Raw genomic sequence first — 19,012 nt, 5'->3', positions numbered from 1 at the left:
GCCAATGCCGCCTCAAACAAGGTAGTGGCATTAGGTTCCTGCGGGAAAAGTCGCCAGTGCAAAAAGACTAATTGGGAAGCCATAAAATACGAGCGTAGATCTGGAAGTGCCAACCCTCCCATTGTAACTGGTAGTTTCAATATTGCCAGGGACACTCTAGGAGCTTTGGCTCCCCAAAGTAACCCTACAACAACTGAGTCAATATATTTAAATATTCGTAACGGCACAAAAACAGGGTAGTTCGAGAGAATGTAAAGAAATTTGGGGAGGAAAATCATTTTAAATAAATTTATCCTGCCCAACAAACTGAGCGGCAGGTTCCTCCACCTCTGTACCTTCTCCCGAAAATTTCCCACCAAGGGGCGACAGGTTATTCTCCAGGTATTTAGAGATGGGAAGCTGAACCTCAACCCCCAAGTACCTGAAAGAGGTGGATAATGGGATAGGACAATCTGATGGAACAACCACTTCTTTATCAATAGGGAATAGAGAGGATTTCTTCCAGTTTATACGGAATCCAGAGTAATCCCCGAAGTCCTGAATCAATTGAAAGGCTGTAGAGAGTGAGGGTCCTGGGTCTTGTAAGTACAGCAGCATGTCATCTGCATACAGTGACACTCTTTCTTCAAATTCCCCAATCCTCAGGCCAGTTAAAGCCGTGGTAGATCTTAATTTAACTGCCAAAGTCTCAATTGCCAGGGCAAAGAGGAGGGGTGAAAGAGGACACCCCTGCCTAGTGCCCCGGAATATTGGGAAAGGATCCGAGATAATGCCATTGACCCTCAGTCTAATCAAAGGATCCGTATACAGGAGCCGTACCCATGAAATAAAAATAGGGCCAAAGCCAAATGACTCCAAGAGGTGAAACAAATAAGACCACTCCACGGAGTCAAAGGCCTTTTTAGTGTCTAAAGAAGCCACCATTCTAGTCCCAGAGTTGTCGTGAGTCGCCTGGAGGTTTAAAAAGAGTCTTCTAATGTTCATTTGTGCACAGCGACCTTGTATGAATCCTGTTTGATCTGCGTCAACCAGCTTCGTGATGACTGTTTGTAATCTACTTGCAAGTACTTTGGCCAGAATTTTTGTGTCAACATTCATCAACGAAATCGGCCGGTAGGAGTCACATTCTCGGGGGTCCTTTCCCCCTTTGGGGATCAGAACAACCAAGGCCTCCCGCATTGACGGAGGTAGCCTACCGTCCGATTTCGCCGCATCAAACACCTTTAGTAAACGAGGGGCTAAACCATATCTGAAAGTGTAGTACCACTCCGACGGGAGACCGTCCAAACCAGGGGACTTCCTTGGCGGGAAGGAGGCAATTGCCTTCTCCGCCTCCTCAACCTTAATATCAGTTTCCAGTGTTTTGCTATCTTCCATTGTCAGCTTAGGGAGATCAATGTCATTTATGTAAGTCAGTAGATCCTCTGTCCCCAGAGGAGTACAAGATTTGTATAATTCAGTATAAAATTGAACAAAGGTTTTTAAAATGTCGGTCGAATCACATACTTCCAGCCTGCAGTTATCATAAATTGACTTAATATATACCGGCACATACTCCAGTCGCGCCAAGTATGCCAGAGGCCTGCCATTCTTGTCGCCAAATTCAAATAGACGCCTGCGTTGAGCCAGGCTAAGTTTTGTGGTATGTTCCGTAAGGAGCGTCTTGTACTCCCTGGTTCTCATGCGTGAAGTCAACAACCTCTCACTAGTGGGGTCCCTAATATATTCTGCCTCCGCTAAGGTCACCTCAGTTTCCTTACTCTGTATTGTGGAAGCCAATTGCTTCTTAAACTCATGGACCTCTGCTATGAACACTCCCCTTAGTGTGGCCTTAAAAGCCTCCCACTGAAGAGGAGGAGTCCCAAAATTACCATTTTCTACCCAAAACTGTTTAATGGCCTCCGTGCACTTTATTGTTATATACTCCTCCTGAAGCCAACTCGCTTCCATCCTCCAGAGGCGTATACCCGGTTTCGGTCCTAAATTAAGTTCCAATAACATCGGAGAGTGGTCAGATATTGCTCTGGGTAGATAGGAAACCTTTTTGACCATACTGATTCCCTCCCCTTCCGACAGGATAGTGTCTATTCTGGAAAGAGTCTTGTGCGATTCCGAATAGCAGGAATACTCCCTCACATCAGGATAATGGAACCGCCAGACATCTCTAAGCCCATGAGTAGACATCCACCCTGCAAGGGGGGTTGGAGTATCAGCTTTGCCCCCCAACCTATCCAAAGTTGGTACAGCCACAGAATTGAAAGAGAAATATTTTCCCCTCTGCCACCTCATAAGTAGCTTGCATCATGTCATCTAAATGAACTACCGAAAAGGGAGGAGGAACATAAACATTTACAATTGTTAGTAATGTATTCATCACCTTTAGCACCAGAATAACATACCTCCCCTTAATGTCAGTGCGTACAGCCTGGATGATTATGGGGAGAGCTTTAGTTACTAAAGTGGATACCCCCCTCGCATATGAGGAGTAACTGGCATGATAAGCTCCAGCTATGTGAGCCCTTTTAAGAGAAAGAAGCCTGGAGCCCTGAAGATGTGTTTCTTGAAACAATATTAAATGAGGTTTATACTTTTTAATATAGTCAAAAACTAGTGATCGTTTAAATTTTGCATTTAGACTCCTGACATTCCAGGCCAAAATGTTAAGCTTTACCTCCATAGTGTGAAAGACATAAAAAAAGACTGGGGTCATTCCCCTTCTGAAATAGAGGTCACAGAGAAGACAGCAGGGCTCCAAACTTCCCCTCCCACAAATATAGAGCACAGTATTCATGGCTAGATTCACCGAATGCAGATCATCCCAGGCAGATACAAACATCACTTCCCCAATAAACAAAGAACCTCCCCTCCCCCCCACCCCCCTCCCTGTACCCAGCCCCAACCCGCTAGGCACTTTTTTCCCATAACCTGAGTCAAAAAATAGGCAGCAGAGATGCGACTTAAAACTGTCGCATAAAACCAGTTCCTTTACCGGAGCTCTTGAGAAAAAAAATTCTCCTTACAAAAAACAGAGGAGAAGAAAAAAAAAGAAAAAGAAAAGAAAAAAACACTTTCCTGATATCCGGATAGGAAAAAAAACTCTTTCTGTTTCCAATATATCTTCCTTCAGAGCTGTTCACAGACTCATCATCAAACAGAGGCACAGAGCAGCATCAAGCAGTTCAACGCCAAAACTTCTCCATGGCAGTATCTTCATATCGAGGGCTGCTTGACAGGAGAACTGGAAGAGTAGTTGTTCAGACAGATTAACTTCAATCAGCCACAGGGCTCTCCCAAAAGGCTCAGACACATCAAAGGGAAGATAAGAGAAAAAAACCCCAAAGTACCAGGATTGTTCACATCAACGGTAAGGTAATCCAGAGAGGTAATCAGAAATGTCATCCCTGACGCAGCTTTCCTGTCGCCTACCCCCTGTTCTCTCTGGCGGGGGGATCTCATCACGGCGAGCGAGAAGCGGATTTACCCCTTCAACTTCCACGTGTATCTAGCCACTCCGAGGCTTCAGTGGGGTTTGTAAAATTCCTTCATTATTTTTAGTTCACCTTTACCAAAAACCTGCACTGCAGGCAGTGGCGGCCCCCTCTCTCCACACCACCAATGGATAGATTCATGCATAGCATGAATCTATCCATGGCCGGGCGCATGCCACCGGCCGCATGATTTACAGCAGCCGGGGTTTTTTTTAAGCACCTGATTAGAGCCAGCTTTAAAATAGGGTGGGCTCAGGTCGCAAAGAATGCGCTCCGATGCCACCCAGGTGTGTTACAACAGTGAATGAATATTCGCTGTTGAAGCACTGATCCTCAATCAGGCCAATCAGAAGCGAGTGTGAGACCCGTTTTCCGATTGGCCGAAAAGAGAAGACTCCTGATTGGCCAAGGAGGAAACGGAAGCTGCTGCTGCCGTGATGGCCCATGGAGAGCAGGAGAACTGGAGTCCACCGAGCAGGGGAAGCCGCTGGTGATGTGGTAAGTGCTACCGACCAACCGGGGGGGTAGCATACTGTTTGCCGCCCCCCCCAAAAAAAAATTTCCACCGGCTGCTGCTAGTAAGGGGTGTCTGTAGATAAAAACAAATTGTGCAACTCACTCAGCAAAATCTGGATATGAGATCATGATGATGATTAGGCCTTATCTTCCACAGCAATAAAACAACTGTAACAAGATAACATTACTTCACTCTGTTCTGTTAACTAACATTTGAGTCCAGATCAAATGCTTCACTAAAGTGTTGTCATCCTTCTGGATGAACACATAATTGTTATTATAGGGAGTGAAGGGACAAACTTGAGGGACTAATCTGAGTTCAGATGACTTGACAAGTGACTAGAGTGGAAGTATGACCATGGCATAATAAGGTCACTGAATAGGGCTGTAAGTATCACAGTGACATAGATTTACGTGTGGATTGAAACAATAAAACATTGTAGGGTATTTCTATTTGGGTAAGTGGGAATGAGAGGAAGACTAGTGAATGTGTCTCAATCAGATGATATCCTGTTACTGTAGAAAGACCCGTGGTAAATATAAGGATGAATGAATACTGCAGGATATCTGAAAATCATCTGTCTTTTAAATTAACTCCATTCCCATCATAGTCATTCGAGTGTGTCTAATACCTTTTGTCAGGAAAGTGCTAAGAATCCATTTTTTAAACAATTTTACGGTAGCCGAGCCCCAACTGTAAAACATGAGCAAATTTTCAGGCTAAAACATGATCAGACGCCCCATTTACGGTGAGTCTTTTATATACAGCCATTTTTTTACATTTCTTTTATTCATTGAAACATATGTGGTACATAGCCCAGGCCTGATATTAAGGCTTTTCACACATAGAATCCCATCATGTCAGAGGATAGAAGATCTTACCCATTTTGCCTTTAGCGCACACCAGATTGTATTGTTTTGTATGGTTTTAAAATAGATCTGATTATATAAACAGCACTATAAAAAAGCCTACTATACCTCCGGGATCATCAGAAACTTTGGTTTCCAGAGAGGGGAGAGCATCTTGTAGCTGTGTATATAACTTTCGAAGCATTCACGTGTCCGGGATGTCTCTGACAGTCACGTCACGTGTACGGAGCATGCTGTACATGTGTTGAGCACAGGAGGTGCATGAGAAGAATAGGGTTTTCCATAGTCAAATACAGTTTAAACTCACAAGGATCAATCCAGTACTATGTAGAAGGGAAGTTCTCTTTCCTAAACATGAATTATTAAAACATTTTTTGAGGCCGACTTGCTGTAAATGCTGATTAATAATTTATGTGTGTAAATCTCTTTTATATACTCAAAAGCTAAAACATTAATGGAACTGGCTACGCAATGGAATGGCGTTAGGTTGTTCATCTATAACAATTGTTGTGCTTCTTTGGTCCTGCATATTTATGCTGGTTGCTCTCATTTGGTTGACCTTAATATAACAGAACAGCAATATAGCAAACCAATGAGAAGCCAGCTTTTTTAAGGTAAAATTTGCACCTACAGGCTTTTTTTAATAAAACAAGTGCACAGACTGCAAAGTACAGTAACCCACACCATCCAATCATATTTTTTTTCTGAAGTTATATAACATCAGAAGTAGTCTTTGATTGATTGCCATCAACTTTTTTAGCTTACTGCAAAGTACTGAGTATTTGATAGATGTGCATTCACCAAAGCTGGTTAATAGATGTTATTTGAATTATTCCTTGCCATCTCTACTAAATAAATCTCTGTATTTTCCTACATAATACAGCAATAAGAAAGATTGAAGAGAAGCTTCTCTGAATGTGTTTTTCTTGGACTATGAAGAGTCTTCTGACTCCTCCTAACATCTCCCTGACCCTTTAAGCCCATAGTTATTATACTGAGTTTATGTCACGATCAGGGGTTAGACTCAAATACCAGTAGCTATAGCAGTAGGGAGACTCCTACTGACCAGCAAGATAGGTATACAAGCAGGTCACCCTGGTGACTGGCTGATGCGGCTCACCTGTGGTGCGGAAACTATGTACTAACTGGTGTTCACCAGAGCTCCTGATGGTGGAGATGGGTTTTTCTGCATGTTAATACCAGGTCGCAGTCTTCAGGATCACCCCAAACCGGCAGTAACGTATATAGCAGGTAAGTATCAAACTGAAGCATAGTCAGTAAACAAGCCAAGGGTCCGCAACAAGTGGTCGCAGGTTGGTATCAGGCAAAAACATAGTCAAGGAACAAGCCAAAGTTCGGTTATAAGTGGTAGCGAACATATGGACAGCAGCAGGAAAGACAAGAGCGCAATATCGGCTGGAGAGAGCACAATATTCTGACAAACAGGAAGTGTAGAGACATGGCTTAAATCAGGATGTTCATGGGAGGAGCAAACAGTTCAAGGTTCAGCAGACAAGGAACAAGGCAGGGTTGTCCAGTGGATCAGACAGGGTGCTGCTCAACATTTCAGGTAGCTCAGTGAGAAGAGTCATTGCTAAACACAGCAGAGGTCCCAGGTTCAAGTCCAGGCCCTTACAGTTTACCAGAGATGAACAGAAAAATGAAAACAAAATCAGAAAAATGTTATCATTTTTAGGCTTGGTGCTGCCCCCTCTAATAAGTTGCCCAATACACTGGCCCATGTGTGCTGTATGTTAAAGAGGACCTGTACTGTGGAAGCTATGTTAAAAAAAAAGCAACAGAAGGGAAAAGACTCTTTAGCCATATTGACTATAGGCTCTCTGCAGCTGATTCTTACCAATTACTGATTTACCATGTCTGGTCTTGCACTGTGTGAAGATAGCCAGCTTGGTAGAGGAGTAGGCTTCTTTGAGTCAGAGCTCTGCCCTGATGACTGGTTGGGTAATGATAAAAAAGCAGCAGGAGAAATGTAGAAAACACAGGCACACTCTAGATAAAGAAAAGCAGAAAAATGTCTGCACCGTGGGTCATTGGGCACATTATCCTCTCCAGGCAGGAGAACAGTGAGCAGCACAAGAGAGTTATAAAATCTTACTCTAAATCTTGTGAAACTAGTAGTCATAGACAGGAGTGCCTTAGATGATCTGATAGTGCAGCTATACAGTTATTACGCTATACAGAATAAAAGTGTTTAGACACAGTTACATGTCAGGAAATGCAATGCAGAAGGTAAGTAAATGCCTAGGCAAAATTAGCCATCTTATATATTCCCTATCACATAATTTTAAAGATTTTATAAGAATTTTGTAAGATAGCACATTTTTACTTTTTTAAAATGGGTCTATTTTAAAAACAACGCTATGATTATTTAGAAAAAGAGCCAGTGATAATAGAACATTACAAAGGTACCTATGGCCTATCAAATGTTTAGAAAAAAATGTGGACTGAGGCTTCTAATGACTTTCATGGTACCGTACAAAGACTTGACATACAAGGGGTAGGTATAAAAGTAAAATTTGTATTCCAAAAACATATTAAAACATACAAATATCAAAAAAAAAAGACAAAGAGAAAAATTGTCTTTAACATTAGGCTCTAAAAAAACACAGATGGGGTGACACTAGGAGATAACCATTGTCAATAGGTATACACCATCTACGTGTGAACACTCGACAAGTTTCGTGGGTAAATCAGTGCTTCTTCGGGAGCTTTTATATATTTTAATATAGAGTAAATAACACTATTAATTCTAGAAAATAAGGAGAAAAGAAAGAAAAGGGTTAATTGCATTAAAAAAATACATAGATAATACATATAGGTGTGGTGATATCAAATGCATGTGATCTTACCCAGGACAGAGTAACGCCTACATCAGGGGACACACAGTCTACAGTCTGGTAAGGAGTTACGTAGAATCGTAAATTGAAATCACGAACATTTCACTCCCCCCCCACAAGAGTGCCCGTTCACGGACTTCTCGCATGCACCGATGGCACATGCGCACTACGGGGCTGGGTACTGTGACGTCACACGCCATCACGACGGTGTGGGCGATGCAGGGCAGGAGCTCTACATATATCTATAGGGGCCCTCCTAGTGCAGTCTGTCTGCTATTGCAGTTGCGGTGCTAGTCCTTCCCCCTCTGGGACTATAGGTGAGATACCGAGCTCTTTTCACCTTACAACTTCACTGTATGCACATACACCATGATGGTTCCTGATGGATACCATTTTATGGCCTCTCTATTTCCATCCACAGGGGATTTTTTCTGGAGACATATAGTGGCCACAAGCTTAACTATTCTGAGGCTATACTGTTGTACCAGTCTGATCTACGTGTCTTTACCAATTCCTTGAAAGGTGAGCATATATGTTTCTTTACTATAAGTGACACTATGTGCACATTAGATACATGTGTGCATCCTCCTTGCTGAGTTTCTTTCTCATGTTTATTTTAGATAAACTCGATAATAGGAATATATTTTGAGTATCTTGCTAAAGACATATTCATTATATGGGTACATATTCATTATATGTCTTTACTTTTCCCTGGTCTGCTGTACAAGGTAAAACATCTTAGATTTACTGGCTTGGCCCAATGTTTGGGGCCTTATATACCTTGATTACAGTATCTCACGAAAGTGAGTACACCACTCACTTTTTTGTAAATATTTTATTCTATCTTTTCATGTGACAACACTGAAGAAATGACACTATCCTACAATTTTAAGTAGTAAGTGTACAGCTTGTATAACAGTGTAAATTTACTGTCCCCTCAAAATAACTCAACACACAGCCATTAATGTCTAAACCGCTGGCAACAAAAGTGAGTACACCCCTAAGTAAAAATGTCCAAATTTGGCCCAATTAGCAATTTTTTGTCCCCGGTGTCATGTGACTCATTAGTGTTACAAGGTCTCAGGTGTGAATGGGGAGCAGGTGTGTTAAATTTGTTGTTATTGCTCTGACTCTCTCATACTGGTCACTGAAAGTTCAACATGGCACCTCATGGCATAGAACTCTCTGAGGATCTGAAAAAAATAATTGTTGCTCTACATAAAGATGGCCTAGACTATAAGAAGATTGCCAGGACCCTGAAACTTAGCTGCAGCACAGTGGCCAAGACCATACAGCGGTTGAACACAACAGGTTCCACTCAGAACAGGCCACGCCATGGTCAACCAAAGAAGTTGAGTGCACGCGCTCAGCGTCATATCTAGAGGTTATCTTTGGGAAATAGATGTATGAGTGCTGCCAGCATTGCTGCAGAGGTTGAAGGGGTGGGGGGTCAGCCTGTTAGTGCTCAGACCATACGCCACACACTGCATAAAATTGGTCTGCATGGCTGTCATCCCAAAAGGAAGCCTCTTCTAAAGATGATGCACAAGAAAACCCACAAACAGTATACTGAAGACAAGCAGACTAAGGATATGGATTACTGGAACCATCTCCTGTGGTCTGATGAGACCAACATAAACGTATTTATTTCAGATGGTGTCAAGCGTGTGTGGCGGCAACCAGGTGAGACAAGTGTGTCTTGCCTACAGTCAAGCATGGTGGTGGGAGTGTCATGGTCTGGGGCTGCATGAGTGCTTCCGGCACTGGGGAGCTACAGTTCATTGAGGGAACCATGAATGCCAACATGTACTGTGGCATGCTGAAGCAGACCATGATCCCCTCACTTCGGAGACTGGGCCACAGGGCAGTATTCCAACATGATAACGACCCCAAACACAACTCCAAGATGACCACTGCCTTACTAAAGAAGCTGAGGGTAAAGGTGATGGACTGGCCAAACATGTCTCCAGACCTAAACCCTATTGAGCATCTGTAGGGCATCCTGAAATGGAAGGTGGAGGAGCAGGTCTCTAACATCCACCAGCTCCATGATGTCGTTATGGAGGAGTGGAAGAGGACTCCAGTGACAACCTGTGAAGCTCTGGTGAACTCCATGCCCAAGAGGGTTAAGGCAGTGCTGGAAAATAAAGGTGGCCACACAAAATATTGACAATTTTGGGCCCAATTTGGACATTTTCACTTAGGGGTGTACTCACTTTTGTTGCCAGCGGTTTAGACATTAATGGCTGTGTGTTGAATTATTTTGAGGGGACAGCAAATTTACACTGCTATACAAGCTGTACACTCACTACTTTACATTGTAGCAAAGTGTAATTTCTTCAGTGTTGTCACATTAAAAGATAGAATAAAATATTTACAAAATGTGAGGCTAGCTCTTCTACAAACTAATCTGTAGGCATTGCCGTGTAAAGGTACACGCAGTACAAAGCCACATTGGATTAGGGCAGGCCTCAAACATATTTCCTGAGCTGAATGGGTTTTTCCATTTCATTGAACATCTTTAATCTAGCAATGTTTACATAAAAAAAAAAACAAAACAAACACAAGCATTCGAAAATAAAATAATATCAATCGGTTGCAAAGATGTATATGCACATGTTAGTGTTGTATATACAGTATTTTCCCTTTATTGAGTGATGAAGCTTAGTGGAAAGCAGATTAATTTATAGAATTTAAAATTTGATATAATTGTGAAAGGTCATAACAACATGATTTATATCTTCTTATTGTCATTCACTTCCAAGATGTTGACTCAGCACCATTGTACATGGATAATACTCTGCATAATCTCTGTACACTTTTCCTGCACTGTTTCTGTATTACATCTGATATATAGCTGGGATGGAGAAGGAACGCTACAAAAGGTAAGCAGATAAATACTAAATCGGGAAAAATATCACCTCATTGGATGTGTCTGCAGATGCTTACCACAAAAATAAAACTAAATTAGATTGAGCTTGTTTGGAATTATCCTTTGAGGTCCAGCACTGCCTCGTTTGGAGATGCCTGCAGTCTTGAGCTTGAGTGCCTCAAAAAAAGTGACCTTGTTGTTTTTGGGAGTTAAACATCACCTCGTCTGTATGTGCCTGCAGTCTTATGCCGCGTACACACGGTCGGACTTTTCGTCTACAAAAGTCCAATGGACGCTGACGGACTAAAGCTGGCTGGTAATCCGATCGTGTGTGGGCTTCTCCGGACTTTCAACAGACTTTTTCAGCCTCAAATTCGACGGACTTTAGATTTGAAACATGCTTCAAATCTTTCCGACGGACTCGAGTCCGGTCGAAAAATCCGCTCGTCTGTATGCTAGTCTGACAGACAAAAACCCACGCTAGGGCAGCTATTGGCTACTGGCTATCAACTTCCTTATTTTAGTCCGGTGTACGTCATCACGTAAGAATTCGACGGACTTTTGTGTGATCGTGTGTAGGCAAGTCTGTTCGTTAGAAAGTCCGCCGCAAGTCCGTCGAAAGTCCGTCGAAAGTCTGTCGGACAGGCTGTCGGACTTTTGTAGCTGAAAAGTCCGACCGTGTGTACGCCCCATTAGAGATTGACTTCCCTAAAAATGGTCTTCATTGTAAATAGTTGTGAATCTGGCATACTGCTGCTGACCAGAAAACATGCCATGGTTTTAATAGTGTAGTGATGTGATCATTTATTTGCCCATTTACCAAGTGTATACTTTTGTTATGAGGTGTTTGTTTGCCCTTTTCCAATATGGCTGCTGTGCTCTCTTTCTCTTTCACCAAGGATGAGGTCATCAAGAAGAGCAGAGGTTTTGTGGGTAAGTGGAGAGAGGGACATGTGGCAGAAGGAGAAGAGTGAATTCCTGCTAAGAGAGAATAGACTGTGTAACTGCTGCAGCTTCACCTCACTGAGACATACATAGAGACTGTTAATGATTTCATGTTCCTGTTTGGAAAATCCCTTATGTTGGATGGTTCACTGAATGTTATTTCTTCGATACATGGACTTTCAAATACAATGCTGTGTGTATTACTGTCTATGTGGAGATATATTTCTCAATTGGGATTTCACTTGCTATTCACAAGCCTCAATTGAGTGGAGGCACTGCGCTTGTTAGAGATCTTGTCCTGATCACTCTGCTTCTAAATACTATACAGGTGGCGCCATCATACCTCAGTAGCCGCAGAGAGAGAAAAGAATAGCACTACATTTGGAGGCACTTCTGAGATAAATATCTTGGATCAGGACATTAAGAACGACCATGTCACTGTTATCAACAGAAGCTGTGAGGCAGTGGGCCCTGGAAGAGGGACTGCCACCTAAAAGGACATTTGCTATTTCGTATGTACCTATCACTGTGAGCACCCATAGACTGCAGGAGGCGCTACAAGCAAATGAAACCTTGCAGTCTGCTGCTCTTGTGGATAAAAGAGAGGAAGATGAGAGTTATGAACTACAGTATCTCACAAAATTGAGTACACCCCTCAAATTTTCGTAAATATTTTATTATATTTTTTCATGTGACAACACTGAAGAAATTACACTTTGCTACAATGTAAAGTAGTGAGTGTATAGCTTGTATAACACTGTAAATTTGCTGTCCCCTCAAAATAATTCAACATACAGCCATTAATGTCTAAACCGCTGCCAACAAAAGTGAGTACACCTCTAAGTCAAAATGTCCAAATTGGGCCCAAATTGTCAATATTTTGTGTGGCCACCATTATTTTCCAGTACTGTCTTAACCCTCTTGGGCATGGAGTTCACCAGAGCTTCACAGGTTGCCACTGGAGTCCTCTTCCACTTCGTTTTTTCAGATCCTCAGAGAGTTCTTTGCCATGAGGTGCCATGTTGAACTTCCAGTGACCAGTATGAGAGAGTGAGAGCGATAACACCAAATTTAACACACCTGCTCCCCATTCACACCTGAGACCTTGTAACACTAACGAGTCACATGACACCGGGGAGGGAAAATGGCTAATTGAGCCCAATTTGTACATTTTCACTTAAGGGTGTACTCACTTTTGTTGCCAGCGGTTTAGACATTAATGGCTGTGTGTTGAGTTATTTTGAGGGGACAGCACACGAAAAGATATAATAAAATATTTACAAAAATGTGAGGGCTGTACTCACTTTTGTGAGATACTGTATATATCCATTATCTCTGTCTCAGTGTAGTGGATTTAAATCCAGTTTAAGGGCCCTTTTGCATATATCCAAAAGGGGCTGAAGTAATTGCTTGTGCTGTAGTATTTCCAGTAATCTCACCTCCAGTAAGGCGGAAGTTACCAGCCCTGCCTGTAAAGTGTGAACCATTGAATACAACTGCTTCATCAGGAAAAACCGTAATGTTGACTGCTACAGCCGCTAAGCAGGAACCAAATATTGAGCTCCTGCTGTTAAAAGTCACTGAAGTCATGGCTCAGAATTTACATGCTGATTCTTATCGCAAATTAAAGGCTTTTTCAGGGGTGCTCCCTGTCCCTGCTGGTGAAAAAAGCTTTGAGGTGTGGAAAGATTTTGCACAACAAGTGATAGATGAATGGACCTGCTCAGAGAAAAAGAAAAAACGGCACATCATGGAAAGTTTAAGACCACCAGCATCCATTATCATTAGAGATTACAAGGACTCTCATGTGAGTACCAGTGCTCAAGAATTTATTGATGTTTTGACAGATGCTTATGGACTGCACCGTAACCCTGATCAGATGCTTGCTGATTTTAAACAGACAAGAGCATAAAGAGGAAGAGGATGTTTCTGTGTTTGTGAGGAGGCTAGAAGTGCTTCTAGGTAGATTGCTCACTGAAAAGGTAATCTCTCCTACAGATGTTGACAAATTAAGGACTGCTCAAATAATAAAGGGGCTACTGCCACATCACCCAATGTCTCCGGTCCTAAGAGTTGTTTTGAAAGAGAGAGACTTTACTTTCACTAAAACTATGACTGAAGTAAAGAAACAGGAATCTTTTATTCATTTTAGTACCCTTTCTAAGAGCAAAGTTAAACAGAGTTCTTTGGTGGAGCACAAAAATTAGACTGTTGCGAAAAACAATGAAGTGGGTAGACACCCATAGCCTAGAGCTCAATCTGCTGATAAAACCTCCAGTGATAAGCCTCTCTTCCACATTAAATGTTTCCGCTGTGGACAAGCAGGCCACACAGTTCGTCAGTGTCCACTGCTGGCTGATAGTTCTGAAATTCACAGTAAAGATGGACATGTGTACAAAAGAAAACAGGGAAAATCAAGAAAACAAATGTTTACCAAACTACGTAAGAAAGGACGCAGATGTACTTTCAATTTGTTAATGATATATCCACTACTGCTCTGTTTGATTCTGGTTCTCAGCTGACTATCACATACAGGCCCTTCTATAAGCAACACTTGAACCACCTCCCTTTGCAACCTGTGGACACTATGCCTGTTTATGGTGTGGGAGAAAATCCTGTTTTTATGGATGGTTGTCTAGAAGTTGAGCTTTGCATTCCTGGTGTGATAGCTGATAAGGATCAACCGCATAAAGTCATTGCTTATGTGAGCCCTCCACCTGGGGGTAACGAGTATGCTCCTATGATTGTGGGCTCCAATGTGGAAGGAGTTGAGGCTGCTTTTATACGGTTTCAGCCCCAACAGGGAACTCATCTACCTTCACTGCCTGTTGCTCCAGAGCTTAAAAATATCTGCCAAACCTTTGCTCCTGATCTTCCTGGAGGGTGTATGGGAAATCCTTGGCATCCCATAGAGCTTCCAGCTGGGGGAGTGATAGTGTTGCGGATAGTGTAGTGATGTGGAAATTTGACCAAGTACAACCGGTGACTTTTTCCTGCTAGAGACTGATACAAAAGAGGCTGCAAAGAATGGCTGGAAGATAGTACCAGAAAGGAAAGACTATTGTTTAAAATGTCCAAGAATGGATGTTGTTACTGTTCAGGACATTACCAAATACCCAATTATAATACCAGCCTGGAAAGAGGTAGCCTATTGTTACCCAGTGGAAACCATTAGCTCCTACCCTGCCAAGGTCGAGGAGAAAGAAACCAAATTAGGCTTTTACCTGAATGATGCTGATAGTCCTGCAGAACACAAACAAGCGCTAGAAGAGCAGCTAATGGAATACGATGATGTTTTCTCAACTGATGACATGGATATTGGGTGTGCTAAAAGTATTCAGCACAGTATTCGCCTAACAGATAGCACCCCATTTACAGAAAGACCCAGGCGCATACCTTTTAAAGATCTAGATGATGTTTGAGAGTGCTTGCACAAAATGAAAGATCAAAACATCATTGTTAAGTCTAAAAGCCTGTATGCATCCCCAATATTGGTGGTCAGAAAGAAAAATGGTGGAGTACGAATATGTGTTGCTTATAGGACTCTAAATCAGCGAAGGGTCCCACACTACCTTGCATTGAGGAAACTCTTGATGCCCTGCAAGGCAGCAAATGGTTCACAGTAATGGACTTAAGATCCGGTTATTATCAAGTACCAATGAGTGAGGAAGATCAAGAAAAGACAGCTTTTATCTCCCCCTGGGGTTTCTCCAGTTTGCTCGCATGCCTTAGGGCATTAGTGGTGTACCTGCAACCTTCCAGTGTCTAATGGATCGGACACTGGGAGAACTTTGTCCCACTCAATGTATTGTCTACCAAGATGACATAATTGTTTTTGGCTCCACTCTGGAGGAGCATGACCAGAGACTGTTTAAAGTGCTAGATCGTCTGAGGAAAGAAGGTCTGAAACTCTCCCTGGACAAATGTAAGTTTGAGTGCTCTTCGGACTCTATGAACATGCTGGAGGAAGAGGGGTCATAGACTATTGGATGGGATTAAGAGTGTTTTCACTTTAAAATGCACGGTGTCCAGTCAAGAGGGAAGATAGTGAGCATACTATATACAATGCGGATGGGTTTGGTTTCTCTTGCCCTATTAATCATAAAAACCGAATGCTGACGTCCCGGGGGGGGGGGGGTGGGTTGTTTTTTACCTTTATTATGGGTGGGATTCTATCTCTTTGGAGTAGAGAGGCACGGTTGCTTTTCTCTCCCGGGGGACGGGGGGGAGGGGGTAGTCTTATCCTTTTCCTATTGTTTTTTGTTTTTTAATTACAGGTTGTTTAATGTTTGAAAAAAAAAAAAAGCTACTACACTACATTGCAGGATAGGGACGGAGATCCGAATGGTTCAGTTAGGGAAGATCGATATTTGCACTGATATTTGCACTGATGTGTGTTTGCTGCTCAATAATGTTGATGTAAAACCTATCCGATGTTCTGTATGGTTATTCTCTTGTGCAAAATAAAAACTTTAAAAAAAAAAAAAAAGTTTGAGCACTCTTCAGCAAACTTTGTGGGTCACATTGTATCTGCAGAAGGGGTAGCAACTGATCCTGCTAAAGTGAAGGCTGTGGTAACCTGGCCCCGTCCCACAAATCTGAAAGAACTGAGGTCCTTCTTGGGGTTTTGTGGCTATTATCGCCGCTTCATTAGTGGCTATTCCAAGACTGCTTGGCCTCTTAATGACTTTTTCAAAAAAAACCTGGCATTGACACAACCAGCAAAATTCCTTTCAGTGAGAGGATGCTTTTCTACAGCTTAAGAAAAGTCTTACAGAAGCACCAGTGTTGGCTTATGCAGATCAACAAAAGCCATACATTCTGCATGTAGATGCTAGCTATGATGGATTAGGAGGAGTCCTACATCAGGAGTACCCAGGGGGACTAAGGCCTGTTGCTTATATTAGTTGCAGTCTAAGCCCAGCAGAAAATAATTATCCTGTTCACAAAAAGGGATATTTCTTGCCCCGAAGTGGGTTATTGTTGAAAGCCTGCATGATTACTTGTATGGGGCTCAGTTTGAGGTGAGAACTGACAACAACCCCCTCACTTATGTTTTGACTACAGCTAAGCTGGATGCCACTGGTCATAGGTGGCTTGCTGCCTTGTCTAAATACCAATTCACTCTCACAAGTCAGGGCCCAAAAATATTGGGGCTGAGGCTCTCTCTAGGCGTCCTGGGTTGCCAGTAAACTTAGAAGAAAGTGAATGGGAGGAAGTATCTGGGGGCCTGTTGTGTCTGCCTACTGTGCTACAGCTGCTGTACAAGGAGACAGTATTGTTTTCTCTGACTTACGAGTTATTGACTCCTTGGGAGCTGGTGAAAAGTGTACCCCAAACATGTATTGCTGGCCCACCGCTTTAGGGGTACCAGAAAACATCCAGCTGCAAGAGAAAGATATGATCCTTCTACAAAAGAGAGATCCAGTAATCAGAAATGTTAGAGAATCTGTTTTCCGCAAAGATCCTAATTACATGAGAAAAACCCTACCTGAGCAGAGTACCTACTATCTTAAAGAATGGGATAAACTCAAAAAAATTGATGGACTTTTATACAGGGTACATTTGTTCCATGATCATCCTGGAAGGAGACAGCTAGTGCTCCCTCAAGTCTACAGAAAATATGTTTTAAGAAGTTTGCATGACCAACGTGGACATCTAGGAGTTGAAAAAAGCTACGGACTTATCCAAGACCGTTTCTGTTGGCCACGAATGAGAGAATCTGTTGTGGACTATTGCTGCCATTGTGTGAGATGTCTGCAATGGAAAACTTTGCCTACTCGAGCTGCTTCCATGGAACACTTGAAAAGTCGTGGTCCAATGGATTTAGTGTGCATGGACTTTTTGTGTATTGACAATGACAGCAGTGGTGTGGGAAATGTTTTGATTGTGACTGATCACTATACTCGATATGCTCAAGCCTATCCCACCAAAGATCAGAAAGCAGTAACTGTAGCTAAAGTGTTGTGGGAAAAGTTTTTTGTTCATTATGGATTGCCAAATCGACTTCACTCTGACCAGGGGCGGGACTTTGAAAGTCGCCTAATTAAAGAGCTGTTAACATTGCTTAACATCGACAAGAGCCGCACCACACCTTATAATCCAGAGGGTGATGCTCTCCCTGAATGTTTCAATTGCACCTTGTTGAACATGTTGGGTACCCTCCCTAATGGTGCTAAGTAAACCTGGAGCTGACATGTTGGAGCTATGGTACATGCCTACAATTGTACTAGACATGAATCAACTGATTTCTCTCCTTATTTTCTCATGTTTGGGAGAGAAGCCTGTCTCCCTATTGACATTCAGTTGGGTGTGTCTACTGATGGAGTGGAAAATAGAAATCACTACCAGTATGTGTCACGACTTAAACAGAGTTTAAAAGAGGCCTATCAAATGGCTGAGGAAAATACTGCAAAAATAAATGCTGCCAATAAAAGGCGTTTTGATGCCAAAGTTCATTACAAAGACTTACAACCTGGTGATAAAGTGCTTCTCCGCAATTTGGGATCTTCATCCAAACATAAATTAGCTGATCGCTGGTGAAATTTGTTGTTTGAAGTTATAGAAAAACTGCCTAGAATTCCAGTCTACAGGATTCAAGGACCTGAGCGTTGGATCAAAGCCTGGCATAGGAATCAATGGCTTCCAGTACCACAAGTTGCTACTGCTGATGAGCCACAATCTGATATTGTTACAGATTCTAATGATGTGCCTTATGCAGACCATGGAGACCAGAGTGATGACACTGACTGGTTGTCAGGGCTGGGCTCAGCCCTTCCGTCTCTGAGCTGGCCGCTCAGCTGTCACCTAATTGCCAGCTCCCATCTCTCCACAGTTACCTAGCTGTTGATGATCCTGCTTGTCAGTCCTGCCTACTTAAAGCGGGTTCCACTCAAATTTTTAACTTAATCTTACCCCCTTCAGTTAATTGCATAGATGTTCAAATGCCGCACGAATTTTTTTTTTATCGCTGTAATTACCTTTATATTGTACTTTATTGAGGCACTTCCTGTCTCTCCTCCCATGGGAGTAGGCGTGTTTATTGCCTTTCCCCGGCGCCGCACTGTCTCCTGGGAGCTTAGTGTCAGGCTTCCCAAGATTCAGTGCGGAAACAATGATCATGCGCGTGAACAAGCTGTGAATGAACAGCATTCACCGCATCCCGGAAATCAATGCTTGTGGGCTTCACATGCCCACAAGCAAGATGGAAACAGCCAACGTCACATTTTTTAAGTTATTCTTCAGTACGAAAACAGACAGAGGTGGGAATATTACACCCAAACTATGAGTATTATTTTGGGATTAGCAAAGTGTCTCAATTACCTAAAAAAAAAAAAAAAAGATTAGTCGCTGGACTCCCGCTTTAAGCCGTCCAGTCCAGAGGAGCTCTGCCTTCGCCTTGGTCACATCACAAGAAATCTCCTGCATTCCTGTTTAAAGACTGGCTTGGCTGACATCCCTTC

The sequence above is a fragment of the Aquarana catesbeiana genome, linkage group LG03, assembly GCF_042186555.1.
Source record: "Aquarana catesbeiana isolate 2022-GZ linkage group LG03, ASM4218655v1, whole genome shotgun sequence".
Taxonomy (NCBI): domain Eukaryota; kingdom Metazoa; phylum Chordata; class Amphibia; order Anura; family Ranidae; genus Aquarana; species Aquarana catesbeiana.
The sequence above is the reverse complement of the archived record's forward strand: the minus strand, read 5'-3'. Positions refer to the sequence as shown.